Below are 24286 nucleotides of genomic sequence, written 5' to 3' on the forward strand. Positions count from 1 at the left end.
CCCACTATCCAACTGCCTCCTAGCCTTGGCAAGTGATTTAGTGGGCTTGGGTTTTCCTTGCTGTAAAATGGGTATATCCGAGAACCCACCTCTCCAAGAGTTAGGAGTTAAGCAAGAAAACACACAGGGGTGCCTGTCACAAATATCCACTTAGAGGCTAAGGCCACTGTCACTGTCATCCTCATCATTGTAACCATCATTGTTTAATTAACCCCTACAACTTGGATGCTTGTGTGACTCCAGATGGAGTATCCATTCTTCTCTCTCTCTCTCTCTCTCTCTCTCTCTCTCTCTCTCTCTCTCTCTCTCTCTGTGTGTGTGTGTGTGTGTGTGTGAGTATGACTGAGAGAGCATAAACAGACACACACAGACACACACCCCTTAGGTTCCTTATTCACCAAGGAGGTTGTGATAGTATTTGGTTCAGACCAAATGAGAGAATCCACATTAAGAACAGGACTTTGTATGCAGCACACAGTCACGTGTAGATGTATCTACACATCTACATACACACAGCACGAAGATGAGTCACTGTGGCAACAAGGCTCTGTCCCTATCCCTGTCTCACCCTGAAACAGACACTGCAGACTTGACAGGCTAAGAAAGGCGTTTAGGCAGGTGGGAGCATCTGGTTCTATACATCCTCCAAAGACGCAGCCTTAGCATCAGCCCCATGCAGAAAGCAGGGTATCCCGGCTGGAGTTCTGAACCCACAGTGCAGTGGCCGTGAGCAAAGTGGCAAAGAACAGAGGACGGCACGGGGTGGTCCGTAATTGCCTTTCCACAATCTTAGGAATCCTTCCACCACTTGGCGACAGGATTCCTGCATCCATCTAGCACAGCCCGGCAGTAGAGCAGGGTGATGAGTCAGAGGATGGAGGCGCCTGGGGTACGACCTTGATACAATGTTCTACGCAGGACAGCCTAAATCACGACAATGATGCTAGGAGGTGCCTTAACAGGTAGACAGCTTGTCACATAAGCATGGCACCCTGATGTTGGATCCCCAGAACCACAAAGCAGGAAACAATGGCATTCACCCGTAATCCCAGCCCTGAGGTGAAGGGGCAGAGACAGAAGAATTACAGAGGCACACTGTCCAGCCAGTCTAGCCAGCAGGTGAGTTCCAGGTTCTATCTCCCAAAATAATGAGAAAGACCGAGAAAGATACTCAATGTTGACCTCTGACTTCTATTCACATACACATGCACACGCACACACACACACACACACACACACACACACACACACCCATAACAAGTTTGGCTTCCCACAGTTCTAGAGATTGGGAAACTGAGACAGGCTGAAGCATGGGGAGGCTATAGGGAGGACACGCCTCCTTCCACACAGGGTCACGCCTCCTTCCACACAGGGCTACACTTCCTCCCACACAGAACCACGCCTCCTCCCACACAGGGCCACGCCTCCTTCCACACAGGGCCACACCTCCTCCCACACAGAACCACGCCTCCTCCCACACAGAGACACGCCTCCTCCCACACAGGGCCGCCATCATCCCACACAGGGCCGCCTCCACTGTGTCCTGATGCATCTTGGGAAAGCACGAGCAAGCTGCCTGGTGTCTCATTCCATCATAACCTGTAACATCATAACCCAGCCAGTTCAGGCTAGGTTCTGGTGGAGACACTGAGGCCATAACTCCCTTCCCCATCCCCAACCCCCGAACTCCAACCCCCAACACCCGGTCCATGACTGAGCCCCTACCTCACTCCTGAACTGGTGCTTGCAAACATGAGCCTCTCCCACCTGACCAGAGGGTTTCAGATTCTGTTCTGTGAAATTAACTAGGAGTTTTTCCACAGTGTGGTTTTGCACAGAGTTTTCCTCAGCTTCAGGGAAAAGTGAAGGGGAATTCATCTTTCATGTCAGAACAGCTGGCGTCACAGATACAAGGCACAGGGCGGGCAGTGATGACCTGGGAGCCCCTCTGGCCTTTCTTTCTTTTGACGATGAGTGAAGAACTTTTAACAGGACAAGCTGGAGGCTTCGGACAAAGAGAAAGGATCTAGGAGAGGCTCGGGGAAGGGGCCAAAGAGACCAGCCCAGTCGATGGGTTCTCTACAGGCATGAACATCCGGGATCCCTGCCTGGTATCTGTCCTCATGAGTTCTGCTATGTGTCTGTGGCTCTCGGGATATAATGACACACTGGCCAGGCTGTGCACTTAACAGCCATGGACAGGGGTGTTTATATCAGAATCTGTGTAAGTAAACAATTGTATGTTGTGGTGGGCCAATTTGGCCTTGCAGGGACAGGATGAGCTGGGGAAAAGAGTGTTTGGTGCAGAGTATCTGGAGGAAGCATCAGACCGGGGCCTGATACTTGCTGTGGACTTTAGATGAAGGCGCCTAATTTCTCTCCGACACAGTATTCTTACCGGGCAAGGAAGCCGATTTTTCTGTGCTCAGCAGGGAGACGGATCAAAAACAAGGAAGTGTGTAGAGGACAGTGATGAAGGGAGTATCACGTGATCCTTGGCTCAGCACCCCCTTTCATCTTCCCCCAAACCTACGCGTGTCTGCTCAGTCTCACTCTCTGGAATTGAAAGGCAAGGCCAACAGGGCTAAGCACCTCTCCATAGGTTACTGTGATACAGGGGACTCTCAGTTATACCAGACTCAACTAGGGCCAGCTAAAGCATATAAAACCTGTCACTTCAGGTGACAGGAGGTCCAGGATTGGCTTCAGGAACAGCTGTATCCAGGAGCTCCACTTGTGTGCCCCTAGGTTCCTTTGACTTTCCTCTCTATGTCTGGCTGTTCGTTTTGCTGAATGGCTTAGACTCAGTTAGGGTTTTTCTGTGTCGACCAGGCACCTGTGGTCTTTAGCATTGGCCTCTCAGAAGTAGAGTGTGCCCCTCCCTAGCTGTGATGTCTGTCCCAGCCTCCGTCACACTCCACTCCTGGAGTTGAGTCGCTGAGGAAGTTCTGTCCAAACCATACAGATCCCAAATGACAGAAAATTGGGATTCTAGCCTTATCAGACCACTGAATGTGGCTACAGAGAGAATACGTGTGACAAAGAGAATTAGGACCCAGTCAAACCTGGCACACAGTAGGTGCTAAATACAATACCCCAGAGACCTGGCACACAGAAGGTACTAAATACAATACCCCAGAGACCTGGCACACAGTAGGTACTAAATACAATACCCCAGAGACCTGGCACACAGTACGTACTCAGTAAATAGCACCTTAGAGACATTTTCTGAGGCATCTTGTATAACTAAAGCCTCCAAATCTGATTTCCCTAAAGAATTTTTGTTTTGTTTTTTGTTTTTTTAAACAGGCAGTGGTGGCACACACCTTTAATCCCAGCACTCAGAGGCAAAGGCAGGCAGATCTCTGTGAGTTCAAGGCCAGCCTGTTCTACAGAGTGAGTTCCTGAACAGCCGGGGCTACACAGAGAAACCCTGCCTAGAAACAAACAAACCAACCAACATACAAACAAAACAACAGCAACAACAAAAAAGAGTAGTTTTCCCCAAATAGCTTTTATATTTGGGTGGAGTTGGCCAAGTCCTTGCTTTGCAAGACTTTGCCCCAGGCTGGCCTAACGTATGAAGCCTATCTCGCTGAGCTGTAAAAGGAAGGGAGGTGCTCAAATACACTCCCAACACGAGCTGGATCTCTGTCCTCGCTGTGGTGGAGCTTTGACGCTGTGGTAATGGATACAGTTGCTCGTGGAGAGTCTTGGAAGCACATTCCGAGCAGGACACGGACTACGAAGCTCACTCGCCAGAGCTCAAACACAAAATGAGTTATTTAAAAATGACAGGTGTTGATTTGTGATGGGGTGGGGGCAGGGAAGGGATTGATTCTCATGTCAAAATATCTCAGAGCCATTACTAAGCTGATGGACCCTGGGAGGATCAAGGACAGATCTTCCAGAAATTGCTTTGGAAAATATTGGCCTGTGTTTTCACAGACCATTTGACAGCCCATGTCCAAGGCACGCATCTGTTATTCTACCATACACACCATCCCGTGGACAATCAGTTACTCCACCATACACACCATCCCGTGGACTGAGACATGGCCGTGGCCTGCATGATAAAACTTTCCTGGCCCAGACTGAGGATGCAGGTTCAGTTTTGGTTGGTTATGTGGATATTAGAGAGTGCTGTATGTCCGTGGTGTGGGAGGTGGGACACTATCATGTCCATGTCAGCATTTTGAAAAGTGAACTTTACCAAATTTGATCCCAAGAATCAGGGATTTGGTTTCTTGCCCAGAGGCATGATGAACATTTTGTGTAATTTGTTTGTTTGTTTGTTTGTTTTGAGACAGGGTCTCTCTGTATAGCCCTGGCTGTCCTGGAACTCACTTTGTAGACAAGGCTGGCCTCAAACTCAGAAATTTACCTGCTCTGCCCTCCAAGTGCTGGGATTAAAGGTGGGCGCCACCACAGCCTGGCCTGTGTAGTTCTGAGTACAAACATTATTCAATTATTAGCTCAATGGTATGTAACAAGGATTTTTGAGACTGATTGAAGTCATTGAGGGAAGGCTGGGGACCTTGCCTTCCTCAACTGGTGGCACCATGGAATCAGTTTGACATGGCCCTGATCTGGTAACTGCCACAGAGGACAGTTACCTAATGCTGGGGGAGGAGGGTTCATGAGAGCCAAGAATGCTGCTTGTATTCTCCCAGAGTGTCTTTCTCATGTCCCTCTTGGATTGAGACCTCACAGACACAGTTGGCAAGGTAGATTGCAGCATCCTACTCCCACCGTGAAAAAAACCACATCTGGCAGGCCATCAATAACCCTGTGTGGATGGGGATCACATCCACGTGATCTGAGAGCATCCACAGAAGCGCTCACAGAAGCTCTGCTCTCCATGGCACAGGGCAACAGTGATTTATAACCCATGGAAGTTGGTTATAAGCTATTTATGTCCTTTTAATTGATGTGGTTACTCTAGGCACAACCTAAGACACATTGTCAAGGATCAAGGACATGTCCCTTCCCAGAGAGTCTTTGCCTTTATTCTGCTAAGACCAGGGAGACTCAAGCACTCGGCGTGGGGGTGGTGGTAGGGGCTTGGGTTGAACTCAGGCCTTAGGCTTTTAGGATCTGGAGCGAGGGGAGTGGATCTGAGAGGATCCAGTGACATCACCAGCAGTGGGTAGGGCAGAAGATGGAGAGAACACGACTTCAGAGGGACAACACCAAAAGCCTCCTGTGACTTCTGCCTTTGAGATGTCACCTGGCCTCAGTGTGCTTGTCTTTAAACTAGAAATTGAGGGAGTGGAGATGTAGCTCAGCTGATATTTTGCGTAGAGCCTCAGTATCACACGAACCAGGTATGGCGGTGCATGACAGTCACCCCCATTACTGTGGGGTTGGGGCTGATGGAGAACTTCCAACTCTCCTCCCACCAAATCATCCTGTAGGGCTCCTGCAGGAGGGAAAACTCCAGCATCAGCTGCATTCACTGAGTACCTGTTGGCCATTCCAGGTCAGGTGGTAGTGGGAGTGGGAGACTTGATTCAGACGTCATGGGGATGGGGCTGAGACTATGGTTCATTTTCTAGAGAGCTGTTACTGCGTGGAAGACTAGGCATTGGATCTCCTTCATGGTATAAAAGTGGATGTGGTGGTGCATGCTTATAATTCCAGGAATCAGGAGGTGAAGTTCAAAGTCTTTCTCTGTCTGATATATTGAGAGTTCAAGAACAGCTTGGGCTACATGAGACTCTGAAAAAAAAAGTAAAAAGTAAATTTTAAAAAATATATATATATGTCTTGGGTTGGAGAGATGGCTCAGTGGTTAAGAGCACTGATTGCTCTTCCAAAGGTCCTGAGTTCAAATCCCAGCAACCACATGGTGGCTCACAACCATCTGTAATGGGATCTGACGCCCTCTTCTGGTGTGTCTGAAGATAGCTACAGTGTGCTTATACATAAAAATCACAATAAAATAAAAAATTATGTCTTAGGAAGGCAGTTCCTGGTGTGGATGTGGTCTCTCTCTCTCTCTCTCTCTCTCTCTCTCTCTCTCTCACACACACACACACACACACACACACACACACACACACACACATACACACACACACACACTTCCATCTGCTTAGCACGTCTGTGCATGCCTGCTCCTCATGTGCTGGCTAACTCATGATAACCAAACCCAAACCAAAATCTTAGGGATGACCGTACAGCAGACTCCATGATTCATATCAGGAGAAAGGCCTGCCTTTGGAACCTGGAGAAGCATTTGGCCTGTCCCACTTAACATCTCAGATGAGAAGCTGCTGGGGGAGCATCCAATTAGAGGACAGGAGCTGGATCTGATGACACCGTTTTTCCTCTAGCCAGGAGCATCCAAGAACCTCAGAGTGAACTCAGAACTTTGCTGTCTAGAGGAAAATTCCTCATCTGATGCTCATATGGGCTGACAGGTTTCCTGATCTCCAAAGAGATCCTTCTCCTTGCACCCAGGGCAGAATTCCCTCCCACCAGAACAATGTGCCAAAGGCGGAGGCAGTTCATGGTTGCCTCCTGATGTAATAATGTAATAATGTAATAATGTAATGATGTAATAATGGCTGCAGCAGTCACCGTCCCCCAGGTGCTCAGTCTGGACCAGGTACGGTCTGCTGTGCACTTTACATGGTCACTCCTTGATGTGGACCCACATCGCTCTATGTCTTGCTGCAGAAACCCCAAGGCTCCAAGAAGATACAAACTAGCCAGTCTTAAGAACTGGACATTGTAGACGCCAAATCTGAGCTCAGATCTACCTGACTTTGAGCTCTTAGCATCACATTGATGCTGGTTTCAGAAAGACCTTCACAAAGTTTTGTTATACATCTACTCATTTCCATTGGTCCTACAGTTTCCTTGGGCAGGTAGTCTATAGACAGAGCCTGGTTCTATTGGTTAATGTGCACCTGTCATGTCCTGGGATGGGTGGAGCCTAGAGAATGAATCATCCATGGTGTTTTGCAACTTCCATGAGGATCATGAGATTTTTCAATGGTCTGGGAGACAGTACCACTTTCCTTATCGCTGTGATTCACCTCAGGGAGAAATGGCTTTTTCTGACTCCCTGTTTGAGCAGGAAATGCATGGAGGCAGGAGCATGAGGTAGCCAGTCATATTGCACCCATAGTAAAGAGGGAAGACCGCTGGTCCTGAGCTAACTTCCCCCTGTTTTATAGTTGAGGCCCCCAGCCAATGGGCTGCTGCTGCCTATGTTCAGGGTAAATCTTTTTTACTCTGATTAGTCCAATCTAGAAACTCCCTAAAAGTCATGCTCAGAGGTCTGTCTCCTCAGTGATTTTAAATACTGTGAGGTTGATAATGGTTTTAGCCATCACAAGGACTGGGGTTGCTCCCCACTGGGGCTCTCTGTCTCATTTGTGCCCAGAGTATCCATGCGACTCTTGGTTCTACATCAGCCAGCTGGAGGGGGTCACTAGATCAGGCTCTTATCCATTTAAACCAACTGGTTCCATTGATTGCATGGTATAAGATAGGCACAACTGTGGACGGAGCCACAGCTGGTTTCCTTGAGGATGTCTTATTCACCTTGGTAAGGAGGCAGAATCAAGGCAAGCCTTTCTCTCCCCAGTTAACAGCCAAGACAATACCAAGAATGACGATGCCTTTGCCTCTGATAACAGTGAGATTCACGAGGTGGCCAAGTGCTATGGATTCAGGCTTTAAAGGTTGTAAATAGCCTAATTAATGCCGAGTGCTGACACCTCAATGCAATGACCATACCTGGGCTGTCTAGAATCCCTGGGATTTTGTATGTGTGTATTTACATAAGGTACAATTAAATTTTCAAGCAATCATTATTTTACCTTCTTGCCAAGGCAAATGTGTTTTAATTCTCTCCTGAAATCTCGCTTTGGGAGAAACCAGGCTGTTATTTCACGCTGTATCAAGAAATCACTCTCTAGTGACACTCAATAATATTTCATGTCACAGCAGCATCCATCTGTGCCAAGCCCCCACTCTGTGGACATGTCTGGAATGAGAATACAGAACGGTGACATTCCTGTGGGACCTGACCCAGGATGGCACAGGATCTGGAGGAGGGCGGAGATGCTAAGTCCTAATGCCACACTGCTGCAGAGTGACACTTGCCAGACCCAGGGCTGAGGGGGATCCACAGTTGGGCTCTGCTCCTTAGGATGTCTCATGCTTCCATGACACTATGTCTCCTCTGTATACTCTTAACTTGTCCCTTTCCTATTCTGTCCCTTAGCTCTTCTTTCTGTCACTTGCTTGCGGTGTTTCCTCTTTCACCTGTCCACAGCCCTGGGCATCTGTTCTTTTTCCTTCTCAGTTGTATTCAGACAAAGCCACATGGCAGTGCTGTATTGAGGACTCTTGGAAGCAGACCTAAGGCATAGTATAAACATTCCCTAGCAAAATAAGAAGGGAAGGGAAGTTCCTGGAAGGTACTCTGGTCTATGCCCTCACTTGCTGAGCTCTGTGAGGGAAACTGAAGACCAAGAAAAAGCATAATCCTGGAGTTGTCCGGCTAAGAGGCAAGAAAATTAGGATATTGCCTGCTGACTTCTGAGTGCCAGGATAGTTCCAGTCCTAAGTACATCTGGTCTACCTTCTCGCATTGAGCCCCAGCCCTACCCTAACAGCGGTACAACCTGAGCATTGTGTGTATGCTACAAATTATCTACTTAGTTTTGTAGATTCTTTCCTCTCCCAAGCATAAGAAGAATGTTCTTGTCCAGTCACAACTAGTGCCTCAGCAACTACTCCTCTGGCCGCCAGCAACTCAATAGGCACCAGGAGTGTCCTCTGATATATTTGGGGGTCATAGAAGTGATAAGAACAAGAGGCACCTGGGGGCTGGCAAGACAATGCAATAGGTAAAGGTGCTTGCTAGCAAGCCTGGTGGACTGAGTTCAATCCCCAGTACTCTCTAGGAAAAAAGAGGAAACAGACTCACTTGAGTTGCTCTCTGATCTCCACGATAGACAAACAAACGCACACACAAACAAACATGATTTTAAAAGGAAACACAGGCAACTTGTAGGTGTTGCTAAACTTTTCCACAGCCCTAATACCAGATTATTTGTACTGTAGATAGGATAGATCTCCTGTTTGCCTTCATTCTCTCCAGTCCTCCATGTTGTCATTGTCACCCTTTGTTATTTTAGTCCCGAGCACTGTCTTCAGCTTTGCACATTCTTCTGTTAGACTGGCTTCCCATCCTCCATCTAACATCTGGCTTGAAGGTCCCAGCTAGGGCCCAGGGGGTGAAAGATCCTTGTCTTACTACACATCTCCCCTATTACTAATGAGGCTAAACATTTTAAATAGAGTTGTAGGTGATGAATGTCCTATTTCTGCATCTTACCTTGTCTTGCTCTGGTTGCTTGTCTTTTCTCTCGGGGTGTTTTAAATATTTTGGATATTGTCTGCTCACTTCCAAGTGCCAGAATAGCTCCAGTCCTAGGTACATCTGGTCTACCTTCTCCCATTGAACCCCAGGAGGGTGTGTCTGTATGTACATGTGTATGAGGGTGCGTGCAATGGTGCATTTGTATGTTATTGTGAGACTCGTGTGTAAGAGAGCATGAGTGTGCTTGCTATAGAGGCCAGAGGATAAGCTGGGGTATCATCCTGAACATTCCACCTGTCTGGTTTTGAGACAGGGCTACCCGCTGGCCTGGAGCTCACCAAGTAGTCTAGACTGGCTGCCTGGTGATGGGGTTACAAGCATGCACCACCATTGCCAGGCTTTTCATATGTATTCTGTGGATCCAGCTCAGCCTTCTTACTTACACAGCCAGCCCCTTCTGGAGCCCGTGAACTGGTTTCACCCTTCACGTTTCTCCTGGTGACTTTCATTTGCTAGACGACTCAAATCGTAATGCAATCCGACTTACCATATTTCCTTTCACATTTAAGTTTTAAAGAAATTCTCTTCCAAGGAGATAAGAAGGTATTCTCCTTCCTGAAAGATTGTAACTTCTTTATATTTAGTTGTTTTTTATTAAAAAAAAAACTTGGGATGGAGCCTATGTTTTGAAGGTGAAAAGGAAATGAACATAGATTCTGAATAGAAAAATGTCAGGCTAGGCTAGGACTAATTGTAAATATATCACATTTCTCAGCAGTTTAAAAAAATCAAAGCCTTTAGAGTATGTGTGTGTATATGTGAATATGTGTGTATATGTGTGCATATATGTATGCATATATGTATGTATATGTGTGTATGTGTGTATATATGTGTTTGTATGTCTATTTTTTGATATGCATGGTGGGTATGTGTGCTTGTATATATGTGTATATTTGTGTGTATGAGTATAGGTGTGTGTATGTGTGCATGTGCACACATATGTGTGTTAAAACCTGAGTACCCTGTCTTAGCTAACTGAGCTATTTGTGTGTTTCTGACTCCATATCACAGCACTTTATTTCTGCACCTAGGCTGATCTTAAGCTGGTTGTTTAGGAGAGGACGACTTTAAACTTGCCTCCTTCTCGCAAGTACTGGAACAACAGATGTGCATCACCATGTCAGCGAACACCAAGCTTATGATACAGCTTCCTGGTAAGGAAGGAGAGCCCCCTCCCACATGTTTCTTTCAGTGCTGTTATTTTGTTTTAGTTTTTTGAGACAAGGTCTCTCAGGATAGCCCAGGCTGGCCTTAAACTTGTAGAGATTCACCTGCCTCTGCCATCTTAGTGCTGAGGTTAAAGTTGTGCACCCCCACTTCCAGCCTGTATTTTTCTTTTCATTTCGCCTCTCACTTTTGCACATAAGATTTCCATAAAAAAAAATCAGTTGCAATCACGATTGGAATTAAGTGAAGATTTTTGCCAGATTTGGCATCATTTTCTTTTTATAATATTGACTTTGCAGTAATGAGCAGGCCACGTGAGCTGTACACTCCTTTCTCTGGATCTTTCTTTCTTCTTTATGTCTCTCAATAAAGTTTCTGAAATTTCTCCATAAACGTTTTATTCCCAGGTACCTTTAACGTTTTACTGCGAGTCTCCACTGCATGGTATCTTTTCAAAACTGCATTTTCTAATTGCATTGGCTGATATGTGCAATTGATTTTTGTAGATTTGAGCTTATGCTCAGCAAAATGGCTAACCTCACAATTCAGTGTTACGATGTTGCATGCAGATTCCTGACTTTTCCAAATCAATGACTTGCTTTTTTCCCCCTTCCAAATATATCAATATTTAGGTGATTTATTTTGGGGTGTTTTCCCTTGGGGCTGGAGAGATGGCTCAGCAGTTAAGAGCACTTGCTGTCCTTGCTGAGGGTCCAAATTCAGCTCCCATCATCCATGTGGCAGCTCACAACCATCCATAACTGCAGTTCCAGAGGATCAGATGCCCTCTTCTGATCCTTGTGGGCACCAGGCTCATATATGATGCACAGACATACGGGCAGGCTCAATGCTCATGCACAAATAAATCCCCCCAAAAGAATTCTGCCTTTTAAATGGTGAGATTGTTTTAGATTGTTTTTGCAATTTTCTTTACATACTAATATTGATTTACAGATACACTGAGATTTTGTTAATCTAATTTTTCAACTCAAGGTTTGGTATAAAATTTCTTTCTACCCTTTCTCTTTCAGATGACTTACTATAGATAGGTTTCTTTATTACATGCCTGTTGTTTCAATTTACTAAGTCAAATTACTACAAATGGGGGGTAAAAAACGTCGGAGCAGTTGGAGCAAGAGAGATGATTCAGCCAATCAAGAGGACCAGGGTTTAATTTCAGAATCCATGTCAAAAAAAAAAAATCCAGGCTTGACAGTGTGGGTTTGTGATCCCATTGTTGGGGAAGAAAAGACATGTGGATTCCTGGGGCTTTCTGGACTGTCAGCTTTGCCTACTTGGTAGTTCCAAGCCAATAAGAGATCCCATCTTCAAAAGAAAAGTCAATAGTGCCTAAGGAATGATAACTGAGATTGCACACACACACACACACACACACACACACACACACACACACAGAGAGAGAGAGAGAGAGAGAGAGAGAGAGGGAGAGAGAGAGAGAAACAGAGACAGAGAGACAGATGGGGAGAGACAGACATACACAGAGAAACACACAGACACACGGTGACACACACACAGAGGCACACACAGACAGATACACAAACACAACACACAGATGCACAGACACTCAAAGATACACGTACAAACACACACACACACACACACACACACACACACACACACACACACACACACACGAGAAATATACTTTGCCTCCATTCTGAGAATCTAAAATCAGAAATCAAGTTCCTTGGCCAGAATGCAGCATCAGCAGAACTGTTTGGAAGCCTGGGAGAGAACCTGACCCTTCTGAGTCTGGGTTTCCGGCTGCCAGCATCCCTTCGTTAGTTCTGCATCACTCCACCCTCTACAGCCAGATCTTTCCAGCCTCTCTGGGTTCAATGTTTACATCCTGTCCTTTGTGCATTGTTGTACGAAAGTGCTGTCCCCTCCTTCTCACAGGGACACCACCTGCATAAAGCAGGCCTGTCCTCCCATCATGTCTAGAACTTTAAATTCATCTTGCCAATGAACATCGGAGCTTGAGATCTCTGAGTGGCCATGACTCAGCCTCCTGTACATACTTGTCACCCCAAACTGATGGCTGGAAGGGTCCCTCCATCAAAACTCCCTCTGTCCTCTAGTTCATTCTTATTAAAAATAAATCGAGCCCTCTTATTTCATTTCTAATGTCACATCTTTCATTTTTATACCTGGCTGATCTGCTGTCCAAATTATCAAATTATCATCACAACTTGGACTTAATTCCTATTTTATAGGGAAATTCTGTCGCATTATTTTTAGAGTCTTCTCTGTTTTGCCTCATAAAACATTGGTTGTAGTCTGTCTTGTAATGACCTATTTTATGACTTTAATTATTTTAAATAAATCATGCCATCTTTGAGCTAGTTCTTGGGGGAGAAGGGTCAGATTATTTTTTTCTCTTAACTCTTGACTCATAGAATAATCAACATTTTCCTTGTGTATTTATAGTTGGGGAGCAGGGCTCACTCCTAGCAGAGCCTGTGCATTCTGTATGACCTGGGCTGAGAATGAATGTCTCTAGCAATCTGGTATTTCTTCTTGATTCTCCATAGATAGCATTGCTTGGTTTCCTTCTCAACATATGGAACGTGGGTGGTATAGATTTGAACCCTCAACCACTGTAAGAGTGAGTTCTTGTCATTGCCCTTCATAGGTTCATTTTCTCTATTTAAAAAAAGTCTTATTTTTATTTTATGTGTATGAGTGTTTTATCTGCCTGTATGTGTACATGTCATGTATACGCAGTACTCATGGAGCCAGAAGGGGGCATCGGATCTCTTGGCCCTGGCATTACAAGTGGTTGTGAGTTGACACATGGGAGCTGGGAACTGAACCTGAGTCCTCTACAAGAACATCATGTGCTCTTAACTACTGAGCTGTCTGTCTCTCCTTTCAATCTTCTTCCTTTTGAGAGGACCTAGATCAAGCAACTCAATATCTCATTTTTCTAAATGACCTAGTATTGTATGCTGACAAAAAGTGCCTTGGGGTGGGGGGGTGGGGGAACATTGGTTGGTGTGGCTTAGAATTTCAGGTTACTGCTTCTCATAGCAGAAAACTTCAGAAACTTGAAGCAGATCGGCACATCACATCTTCATCAAGGGCAGAGAAAAGTGAATACATGCTTGCTTGCTTGCTATGTTCAGCTCAGTTTCTCTATTCTCATACAGTTCAGGACTACCGTGCCTAAGGAATTGTGCTGCCCACAGTGGGCTTGGGGGTCTTCCCACAACAATAAACTTAATAATCCCCCCACAGGCATGCTATAAGCCAATCTAGATAATCCTCCATTGAGTCTCTCTTAATGGTGATTCTAGAGTCTGTGTGACAGTTGTAGCTAACCTGAATGTGTATGTAGTTTCCTCTCCATCTTTTATGGTGGTGGGTAGTGTTAGCATTTCCAGCATCCTGACATCACATGGAACTTTTATTTCTTATCCCTTTCTCTAGAACCCAAGACCTTAATTACTCTAACCTTTCGTGTGATAAAATCACTAGCCACTGGGTCACCAAGAAAGCTTCTTGCCTCTTCCTTGGTATTCAGCTCTTAGCATCACTTTCATGTTCTCAGACTCTGGTGTGGGCACTAAAGACAATGCTTGCTATGTTTTCAAACATTCATTTTCACTGTTTGAGGAATCATACACAAACATGTGTTTTGACCAGCCTTTCCCCTCGAACTCCCATTTCCCTACCACTCTTCCATCTTAACTCCATGGGGCTTTTTAAGTCAAGCCCACGAGTCTGAGTCTGCTTAGGGCTGTCTGCACATGCCTGAACAAGTCTGGAGATGTGGGTTATAGGGAAGTGGGTCATTCTGTAGAAGGTCAGAGGCCATGATGCAAATAGAAACGAAGACATTAAAGAGGCTGCTCATGGAGACTGTGAGAGGAAGTGTTCTATTAGGACCTTAGACTCAGAAACAAGATGGTGTTAGATGCCAATAAAAAAATAATAAATCTGCCTACATTAGAGATCTCGGTAGACCAAAACATTGACCCTTCTCCAAGTAAAGGGTAGCTAACTACTTTATCTGATAGCTTTCAGATTAAAACCATAGCCTCTTCTGGGGTTTTCTTGAACTGTCCAGCTTGGACTAGAATACTTCCATCTGCTATCCCATATATATGTGATAATATTATGAGCTGAAGAGGTGGAGATGGGAGGATTCCCAGGGGCCAGTCTGGCAACACTGGAAAGTTTATGGCTAATGAGAGAAACTGTCTCAAAAACAACAACAATAACAACAACAACAACAACAACAACAAGAATGGATGGTGTCCTGAGAAATGACAACAGATGTTGACTCTGGTTCATGCATTCATGCACACGTACACATCTCCAATCTCTCTCCTTGGTGCTTGGGAGGCTGAGGCAAGATGATTGCTGATATTTTCAAGTCTGCCTATAGTGAGAGCCTAAGGCTTTGCTCAAGAAACCAACCAATAGGCCAATCAATCAAAAGAAAAAGAACAAGTAATTTTCTATGTTCTCTCTCTCTCTCTCTCTCTCTCTCTCTCTCTCTCTCTCTCTCTCTCCTACCTCCCTACACATACACATGCTTAGTTATTTCAACATACACACACCTTATTGCTTCTGTACTGTACAAACAACAGACACCTTAGGGAGCGGAGAACCCTGCCTCTGAACTAGCCAGCCTATGCTGCCCAGATTGCCTCTAGACCACCACTTTCCCAGCACAACAGGAAGGCTTACAGGGCCACTGGACTCAGAGAGAATTTTAAGTATGAAAACTTCATAACCAGAACAGACAAGCTTTCCTAAAATCTTCCTGTGACTCTCAGCTTGGAGGCTTCATACATCATCCATTTTCTCTCCTGCTAGGCACAAAACTGATGTCTAATATCACATCCGAACTTTAACAGGCTCGTGCCTAATGCAAAGTGCTCCCATGGCCCTCCAGGGTTTCAATCAGGGGAAAGGCAGAATCTACATTTCACATCACCATTTGTTGTTATGACAACACCCGGCCTGGGGCTCTGATGAGATGTCTATGCAAAGTTCTGAGCATTTTGTCCTCTCTGTATTCAGGAGGTGGGTTTATGCACACAACCAGCAAATTCCACATCTACCACACACACAGTGTTTCTTAGCTGTCTTAATGCAGCAGAAAAGCACAAAGCATTTGGCTCTTGGTGAGGTTTTACCATATCCGTTTCACAGAGATCTGACTTTTGGGTGGTGTCTTAGTTAGGGTTTTATTGCTGTGAGCAGATACAATGACCAAGGCAACTTTTGTAAGGATATTTAATTGTTTCTGGCTTACAGGTTCAGAGGTTCAGTCCATTATCATCAAGGTGGGAGCATGGCAGCATCCAAGCAGGCACAGTGCAGGAGGAACTGAGAATTCTACATCTTCATGTGAAGGCTGCTAGCAGAATACTGACTTCCAGGCAGCTAGGATGAGGGTTTTAAAGCTCACACCCACAGTGACACACCTACTCCAACAAGAACACATCTACTCCAACAGGACCACACCTTCTAATAGTGCCACTCCCTTGGGGGAGTACATACAAACCATCACAAGAAGGATGTACCAACTATCCATCAACTCAGCATTCTTTATTATTCTATCAGTGGACACACCGATGGCAGTCCATGCTTTTGTTCATCTGTATCTTTTGATGGCTGTTTGGGTGGTTGTCATTTCCTGTCATGGTTTTGAGAACTTTCAGTTTCTTTTTCCCTTCATGAAACAACATAGCTCATAAATAGGGCATCTTCTCCTTTCTCTTTTTCATAGACACTGAAATTGTTTTCCTTCCCAGATTAAACCACAGCACTGGGAACATCTCCATACACGCTACATTTCCCTATAAGCACGGGGCAGAAGTCTGGAGTCTGAGATCCACAGTGGAGTTACTAGCTCTTAGCACATGAGCCCCTTCTTTGGGTTTGCATAGAGTTGAACATTCTTTTATTTTTTAAAAAGATTTATTTATTTTATTTATACGAATATGCTGTGGCTGTCTTCAGACACACCAGAAGAGGTTGTGAGCCACCATGTGGTTGCTGGGATTTGAACTCAGGACCTCTGGAAGAACAGAGGGTGCTCTTAACCGCTGAGCCATCTCTCCAGCTCCGAGTTGGACATTCTAAATGGAGACACACTCCAAGCATTTCCACTAAGGTCAGGAACAAGGCAAGAATGTCCACTCTCTCCATACCTGTTCAACTCACTGTTTGAAGTCTTTAGCCATCACAAAAAGGCAAGAGAGAAAGATAAAGGGATTTGAACGGAGGAGGGAGACGTCAAAGATTCCGTGTTTTCATGTGAAGTGATTCTGTTCACCCCAGACTCCAGCAGAGAAATCCTGCAGCCAATGAACACAGGCAGCAAGGTTCTAGCACAGACAATTCATACACACAAAATCAGCAGCTTTTAAAAAATTTTTTCCTGCTTTTTAAAATATATTTTCTGTCCTATAGAAGGCTATAGATTTTTTTTTTAACTTTCCATCTTGTACCCACATACTGTTTTGAATTCTCTTTTAAATTCTGAGAGTTTACATATATCTCTCCTTGGGTTTTAATATAGAGGGTTCTAGTTTTCACAGTGTCATTTCCTCCTCTCCCTCTCAGGCCTGCTTTCGTCTTGTTTACTGTATTGACTATGACAGCAAGCATCGTGCTAAATAATAGATGGGCTGGCAGGAGCCCCGTTTTGATTGTCTCTGGAATGCAACCGTATTTACCATCAAGCATCTTTCTTATGTTCAGTTCTGGGAGCATTTTGATCTGTCTCCAGTTAATAAGAGGCATTCTTTCTCCCCCCGCACCTCCACTCTGTCTTAAGTTATGAATGATTATCGAAGTGTACTGACTACTCTCTCAGGAGCGCTGGAAGGAATCATGCCCATTTTCTTTTGATCAGTTGGCATGTTGAGTCCTGGCCTTTACAGGATGAAGCTCATTAGTCACAAGGCATTGACATCAGCATGCTGCTGGATTCCCCTTATGGAAGCACTGATTTAAGATTTCTCCATGTCCCAGAAGTGAAAATGGCTTGTAATGATAAGGTCCTGCCAGGAACCTTCAAAATTGCTTCCCATTTTTTTGTGTTTCTCTTGGAAAAAAAATTGCATAAGAAAAATAAAGGACCTGCCTATTGGAGCTTTGATAAAAGCCATGCTTGGGGGGCCAGCAAGAGGGCTAAATGGGTAAAAGTGCCTGCCGCCAAGCCTGATGGCATGTGTTCGATTCCCTAGACCCATGTGGTGAAGGGAGAGAACCAACACCTACATGCTTCCCTCTGATCTACAACAGAGAACCTTGTAAGTGTGCACACATGCACACGTGCGCGCGCGCACGCGCACACACACACACACACACACACACACACACACACACACACACACACATGAGCCAGTGAGCACACACACAAAGAAAATTAAAAAAAAAAAACAAAAACAAGTAAGACATGGAGGATGTCTTTGACAATAATTTGGGCTCAATCTTCTCTACCTCAAAACTCCTTTCCATTTCTGCTTTGAAAATGTCCCAGGAACTCAAGTCTCACTCAAACGCTCTAGTCACTTTGAACTTACAATGATCCCCTTTTCCTGGACCCGCCGCCACCTTGGGACCTTTCATTACACTTACTCTCCCAGGTAGCCTAGGACCGATGCACTTGGACAAGACTACAGCATCTGTGTTTGACTGTTCAAGGTGCAAACAGACACCTCTGGGTTCCAGCACTAGGCCGGCCTATCTTTTATAGATATCTAGTATTCACTCACCACGCGAATGCCTCACCAACAGGAGAGCTGCACTCATCAAATTCCAAATACACACACACCCAAGGCAGACAGAAATAGCATGGAGGAGGAAAAAATAGCCTCTTATTTTTAACCGGTTTCTGATGTTAATTCTTGGGAGATAGCCACATCTGGCAGGAGCTGCAAGAGATGCTGTTACATGTGTTCCAATCAGGGGAGGCAGGGCAGTGCGGCAGAGGCCCAGTCTGGGAGACAGCAGCTAGGCAAAATTTATGGGGGACTAAATGGACCAAATAAGCCACCTCCATGATTACAGCAGAGGTTCATTGTTCTGAGCGGAAACAATTAGCAAACAGGTTTCAGTAAAGGGTGTAGCTTTGTGTCCACTGCTCAGTGGAGAGTAGTGGGTAAGTGACATATGGGAGTCTGAGAGCAAGGTGCTGAGCCCAGCCCTGCACCTGCCTCTGTGACCTCAGGCTAACACAGCTATAGAATACAGACAGTGTGACACAAAGCTTCCTTGACTAGATTAAGCTGGATAAAGGATTCTTTAAGAATGGGTCCAGCCCCTTGCCTCAATGATCTGCGGGAACTCTTAAGGACAAGCAGGACCTGTCAATAAGGTGTGTCACCTAAGTAACTTTAGATCCTATGGGGTGGACAATAGGAGTCATCACGATGTTCTTTTAAGAGGAAGAGACAGTGTGTTCTGATCCAATCCCTGATTCCAGCCACCTTCCTTCCTCTCTCCTCCCACCACCTTGCAAGTGAAAACATAGAAAGAAGGTAGCTGTGCTGAGCTAGTTATAATACAAGCTTGACACGAGCCAGAGCCATCAGAGAGGAGGGAAGTTCAGATGAGAGAATGTCTTCATAACGCAGGGCTGTAGGTCAGCCCATAGGTCATCTTCTTAATTGGTGACTGATATAGGAGGACCCAGCCCACTGTGGGTGGGGCCACACCTAGGCTGGTGGCCCTGGGTTCTATACGGAAGAAGGCAGAGCAAGCTATGAGGAGCAAGCTAGCAAACAGCACGCCTCCATGGCCTCTGCATGAGCACCTGCCTCAGGTTCCTGCCCTCTTTGGGTTTCTTTGACAAAGAACAATGATGTAAAGTATAAGCCAAATAAACACTCCTCACCAAGTTGTTTGTTCGTGGTGTCTCTGCACAGAAACAGTTACCCTGTCACTAGGACAGCAGCTGTGCACAAGGCAGGCTGTGGGTCCCTCTACAAATCCTATCATGACCAGTCTGTTCTCAGACTCCCAACAGCCTCCAGAACGGTGGAGACAGAATGTCTGTTGCTGCTGGTGAGATGGCTCAGCGAGTAAAGGTCCTTGTTGCCAGGCCTCACAACTTGAGTTTGATCCCCAGAAGCCCCATGGTAGAATGAGATTATCCCACGCATTATCTTCCAGCCCCCAACATGCCCACCCAAAATAATAAAGTTCGGTTTAAAATGGAGAAGTGTTTGGTGCAGAAGCTTCCCTGTGTGTGGTATTTGTGACAGGAGCTGGGATGACTAGGACACATGAGGAGGGAAAAATACCTTGACCTTCACAGGGGGAACATTGTCAAAGGATACAGGGACCCATCATGGGAAAGGGTGATGGGAACCCATGACAGCTGTCACTCTGCTCTGATATTAACAGGTAGGCTTCCCAAGTCCCTCAACCTGGAAGTCACTGGCATAGAAGTAGACAGGGCTGTCCACAGACCCTTCATTGATAACTTCAGATGCTGATCTGGTTTGGAGTCAAAGGGAATTCACAGAGCTGAGAAAATGCAATCTGTCTGCAACAGAGGCCATGAACGATCTCAGATGGGGCTTCAAGAAGGATGCTGAGATGGGCCATTTCCGGTAGTGAGTTAGTTCCTCAGAAGAGTTATTAACAAGACAGGCTAACAGTCAGCCAGCCAGTCAGACAGACAGACAGCTTGTCTAACAGCTTGATGGGGATTGGGCTCTAGCACCAGATAGCATCGCAGGGGCTCTGGGGGGCGGGGGAGAGAGAGATCAGGGCCCACTAGGCAGACACAGGGTTTGTTTGCATAGCTTTTTGGTGATAGGGAAAGCTTTGCAGCACAGAACAGTATCGGATCCTCTGATCCCCACTTAGGAAGTACCTCACGTGGGAAGCAAGGAAGCAGCAGATGAAGAGCTGGGTACATGACCACCAGTATCTGCTTTGGTGCAAACTCAATTCCCAGGTAAGGGCCCCTGGCACAGCCTGTGAGCTGGGACTCTGTCTGTGTCTGTGTCTGTGTCTGTGTCTGTGTCTGTGTCTGTGTCTGTGTCTGTGTCTGTGTCTGTGTCTGTGTCCGTGTCTGTCTGCAGGAGGGGTTTGCAGGTGTGGCCTTGGCAGCAGCTGGATTCTCACATCACGCTCTTACAGGCTTATGCCGAGGCACTTAAGCCAGGATAATTTTCAATCTTACTCCCTTGAGCAGATCCAGGCTGCATAGCTTTAATGGAAGGGCATAGTTCCCCTGCCTTTATCATGGGCGTTTATGACCAGAGTTTTCTTCCACACTTGTAAGGGTATGTTGGAAGGGTGAGATGAGGATAATGCTGGCCTGTTTCTCAATTTTAGATTATTTTTCAGAAACTCAAGTACACAGACACAGAAATCATCCTCAGTAATTTCAAGTTGGCAGCGCCAAGCTAATTATCTGCAATTTCATCTGTCAAAATAGTTTGGAAAACTCTCATGTGCTAATGGGATGAGGCTGCTAGGAGGACCCTGCCAACACCACGGGATTCTCACACAGTGGAAGTGGGGTTAGACGTTGGCCTTGGGGAAAGGGCATCTCATTGGCTCCTGGAGATGTTCATTGTCTAAGCCATAAGGGCATGGCAGAGACTTTGCCCTATCTGAGCCCCAGCTGGCTAGAAACCATTAGGTGAATCTCTGGAAGCATCGTGGTATGTTTAGCAAGGACCCAAATTAGGTGGAGACAGGCCTAACACTGTTTAAATAGAGCTGTTAACAAGTATCCCCATCAACCTTTTTCCAGGAGGGCTGTGAGGATCCTACAAGATAATATTAATATGCCTCCAGATTATAAAAATAATAGGAGTACCAACCAAACAGCAGCATTTATTATAAGACAGTGCGGACTTGTATTTTGACAGGCTCTCCTGTTTCTTTCCATAGCTGGGCAGGTGGCTGCTCCTACCCCATCCCAGATTCCTCTGTTGCTTATTTATTATAATCTTGAAATAGTCTTGGCCAGATGAATACTGACAAGCAAATTGTCTTCCAAAGTTGCAGATAAAAGAGGGTTTCCACGATGTAAGAGCATGTGCCCTTTGGGATGTGTGTGTGTGTGTGTGTGTGTGTGTGTGTGTGTGTGTGTGTGTATTCATATGGGTGTGTGCATGAATGTGTGAAAAGTGAAAGCCATAGGTCTTCCTTGACCATTCTCTTTTGAGACAGCCTTCCATCATTTTGCCTTCATCAGCTGGTGAGTGAGCCTCAAGGATCCTCTTGTCTCTACATCGTCAACGTTAAGCTTACAGACTTGAGACATCACAACTGTCATTTGACGTGGGGTTCTCAACTCAGGTCTTCAGGACAGCAGGGCAAGCACATTACAGACTGAGCCATCTCCCCAGCCCAGGGTACCTGTTCTTAACATCCCTCCAGGCTCTCACATCTTGTAAACATGAAGTCAGCAACATCTTTGCATTGATGTGATCTCTGAGCTCATTCCTGTCCTATGCCCCTGCATAGGGAGGGCCTTACCATATGAAACCAGCATCTCTTGTACCCCACCCATCTGGTGTATGCATGTATGTGGTGGGTGCATCAAAAATTTGAAGCAGTTGCTTAGTAATGATAAATGCCAGCTGGGGTTGCCTTGAATCAGGGTGAACCACTGCTTATAAGGTTCACCCTGATTCAGACACCAAATGGAAGCTGTAGGATCTTGGAAAGCTTTGGAAAAACATCTGCCCATTGATGCTAGAACTCAGAGAGTGGGGAGGGTGTCACGTGTCACTCCTGCATCTGCATGGCTAGCCCTATGTCACCTGTAAAAGGTCACATTGCTACATCATTTTGAAACTGAGTTTTCCCATAATTCAGCTGTGCTAGACTAGTAATTCTCAGTGGGCCAACCTTGGACCCCAGAGGCTTTCAGCAATATCTATAGACATCATTTAAGGAAAAGCTGCAGAGAAGATGTCATCACGTCTTTCATGATCCTAAAGGAACCTGTCCAGTCCTCACACACTGCTCTAACAGATGGCCACAGAGTGTATGGTTTATAAAGAGCAGAAAGGTACTGCTTACACATCCCAAGGGTAAAAGAACCAAAGTTGAGAGGCTGGCAAGTTCCTTTGTCTAGTGAGGATCCAGTGTGGAACATACAACCCCACATCTCTAGAGGGGAAAAACATAACGTCTTCATGGCATGGCATGGCAAGCTTGCCAGAGCCTTCATGAAATGGTCTTTTATAGGGGCCTGACTCCTAGGCACCAGAAAGGAGCCTACACCCCCTCTCAAAGGCCAGCTAATTTGGTAGCACCTGAGGTTTGGATGGGACACATGCAGATGAATAGAATCATGGCCACTGGGGGATGGGCTCCACAGTGTGCTGGAGCAATAGAAAAGTGTATGGCAATATTGTCTCTACCCCTGCTAATGAATGTCTGGAGTTGATGTGAGGCAGGGCTGGAGCCTCGAAGTCCAGGAGAGGTGACTCCTTGGGTCTTGCCTCTACTCTCTCTCTCTCTCTCTCTCTCTCTCTCTCTCTCTCTCTCTCTCTCTCTTCTCAAGTGATAGGAAGACAAATGAGGATCTGACTGAATAGCGCACCAGGACAAAGAAAAGAGCAAATGGCCTGGCTCAGCCATCTGAGCGTATTTCCATTGATGATTTGGAGGATAGAATTCTGAGGGTTCCTCCTTTTCAAATTTTAAGGTTATCACTGTGAAGGGGACCAGTATATTCACTGACATATCAGAGGTGGATAGGAGAGGAGGGGCAGGCTGCCATGACAAAGGGACTGTTAGCTGAGAGAGCAGGCTGGGGACAGTCCCAGGAGTTGAGGTGAGATATCTGTGTCTCAGGGGTTCTACTGCCATGAAGAGACACCATGACCATGGCAGTTCTTACAAGGAAAACAGTTCATTGGGGCTGGCTGATAGTTCACAGGTTTAGTTCATTTATGTCAGGCAGGGAACCATGGTGGCAAACAGGCAGACATGTCACTGAAGAAGTAGCTGAGAGTTCTACAGGAAGATAGGCAGACAGCAGGAAGAGCCTGGCTTGAGCATGTGAGATCCTAAAGCCCACCCCCAGTGACATGTTTCCTCCATCAGGCCACACCCACTCCAACAAGCCCACACCTCTTAATAGTACAATTCCTATGGGCCTGTGGAAGCCATTTTCATTCAAACTACCACATCTGTGAGTGACATAAATCAGAACTTACTAACATTTATTTATCTATAGCAGACACTATTCTGGCAACTGGATAAAATAAATTTAAATTTATTTGGCATATTTTAGAATACATCTATTTTTTAAAAACAATGTTCCTTAGGTCTGTTTCCTTTTTCTTTCAAGGAAAAAAAATCATTTGATTATAGGTGCCTTCAAATTAATGTTGTTAGTGAGAATTAAGTAATAGAAGTTTATTTGCATTAGCGATAATTCTGTACACGAAACACGTGGTCTTGATGAGGAGAAATTGCATAACTGTCTCCATCGTTGGTTTGTTCAGTTATTATTTTATTATTATATATTATTATTATTAGCTATTATTCAGTGTTATCATCAGAACCCCCAAACAGGGTGCAATGGCTAATTTTTCTGTTGCTGTGAGAATATGTCCTAACAAGGGCAATTCAGAGGAGAAAGGTTTTATTTGGGCTCACAGTTCTAGGGTGCAGTCCACCATAGTGGGGGAAGCATGTTGGCAGCAGTGTAAGGCAGCTGGTCACACAGCACCCACAGCC

The 24286-nt window shown here is 45.6% G+C and overlaps 2 long non-coding RNA genes across 3 annotated transcripts; one reads left to right on the plus strand and one right to left on the minus strand.

Annotated features, from left to right (window-relative positions):
- Positions 1–1978: 1978 nt before the first annotated feature.
- Gm42340 lies at positions 1979–21991 on the plus strand. 2 transcript variants are annotated; one of them, XR_003955301.1, is made up of 4 exons: positions 1979–2224; positions 10438–10560; positions 20438–20528; positions 21783–21991. It is a non-coding gene; the product is annotated as a predicted gene, 42340 (long non-coding RNA). The 2 variants fall into 2 exon arrangements; XR_003955302.1 differs by lacking the exon at positions 1979–2224 and adding an exon at positions 6578–6613.
- Positions 3505–7670, minus strand: Gm42341. The gene is made up of 3 exons (XR_003955303.1): positions 6184–7670; positions 4385–5721; positions 3505–3764 (listed from the first exon to the last, which is right to left on the minus strand). It is a non-coding gene; the product is annotated as a predicted gene, 42341 (long non-coding RNA).
- Positions 21992–24286: the final 2295 nt, after the last annotated feature.

Source organism: Mus musculus, chromosome 4 (genome assembly GCF_000001635.26).
Source record: "Mus musculus strain C57BL/6J chromosome 4, GRCm38.p6 C57BL/6J".
Classification (NCBI taxonomy): domain Eukaryota; kingdom Metazoa; phylum Chordata; class Mammalia; order Rodentia; family Muridae; genus Mus; species Mus musculus.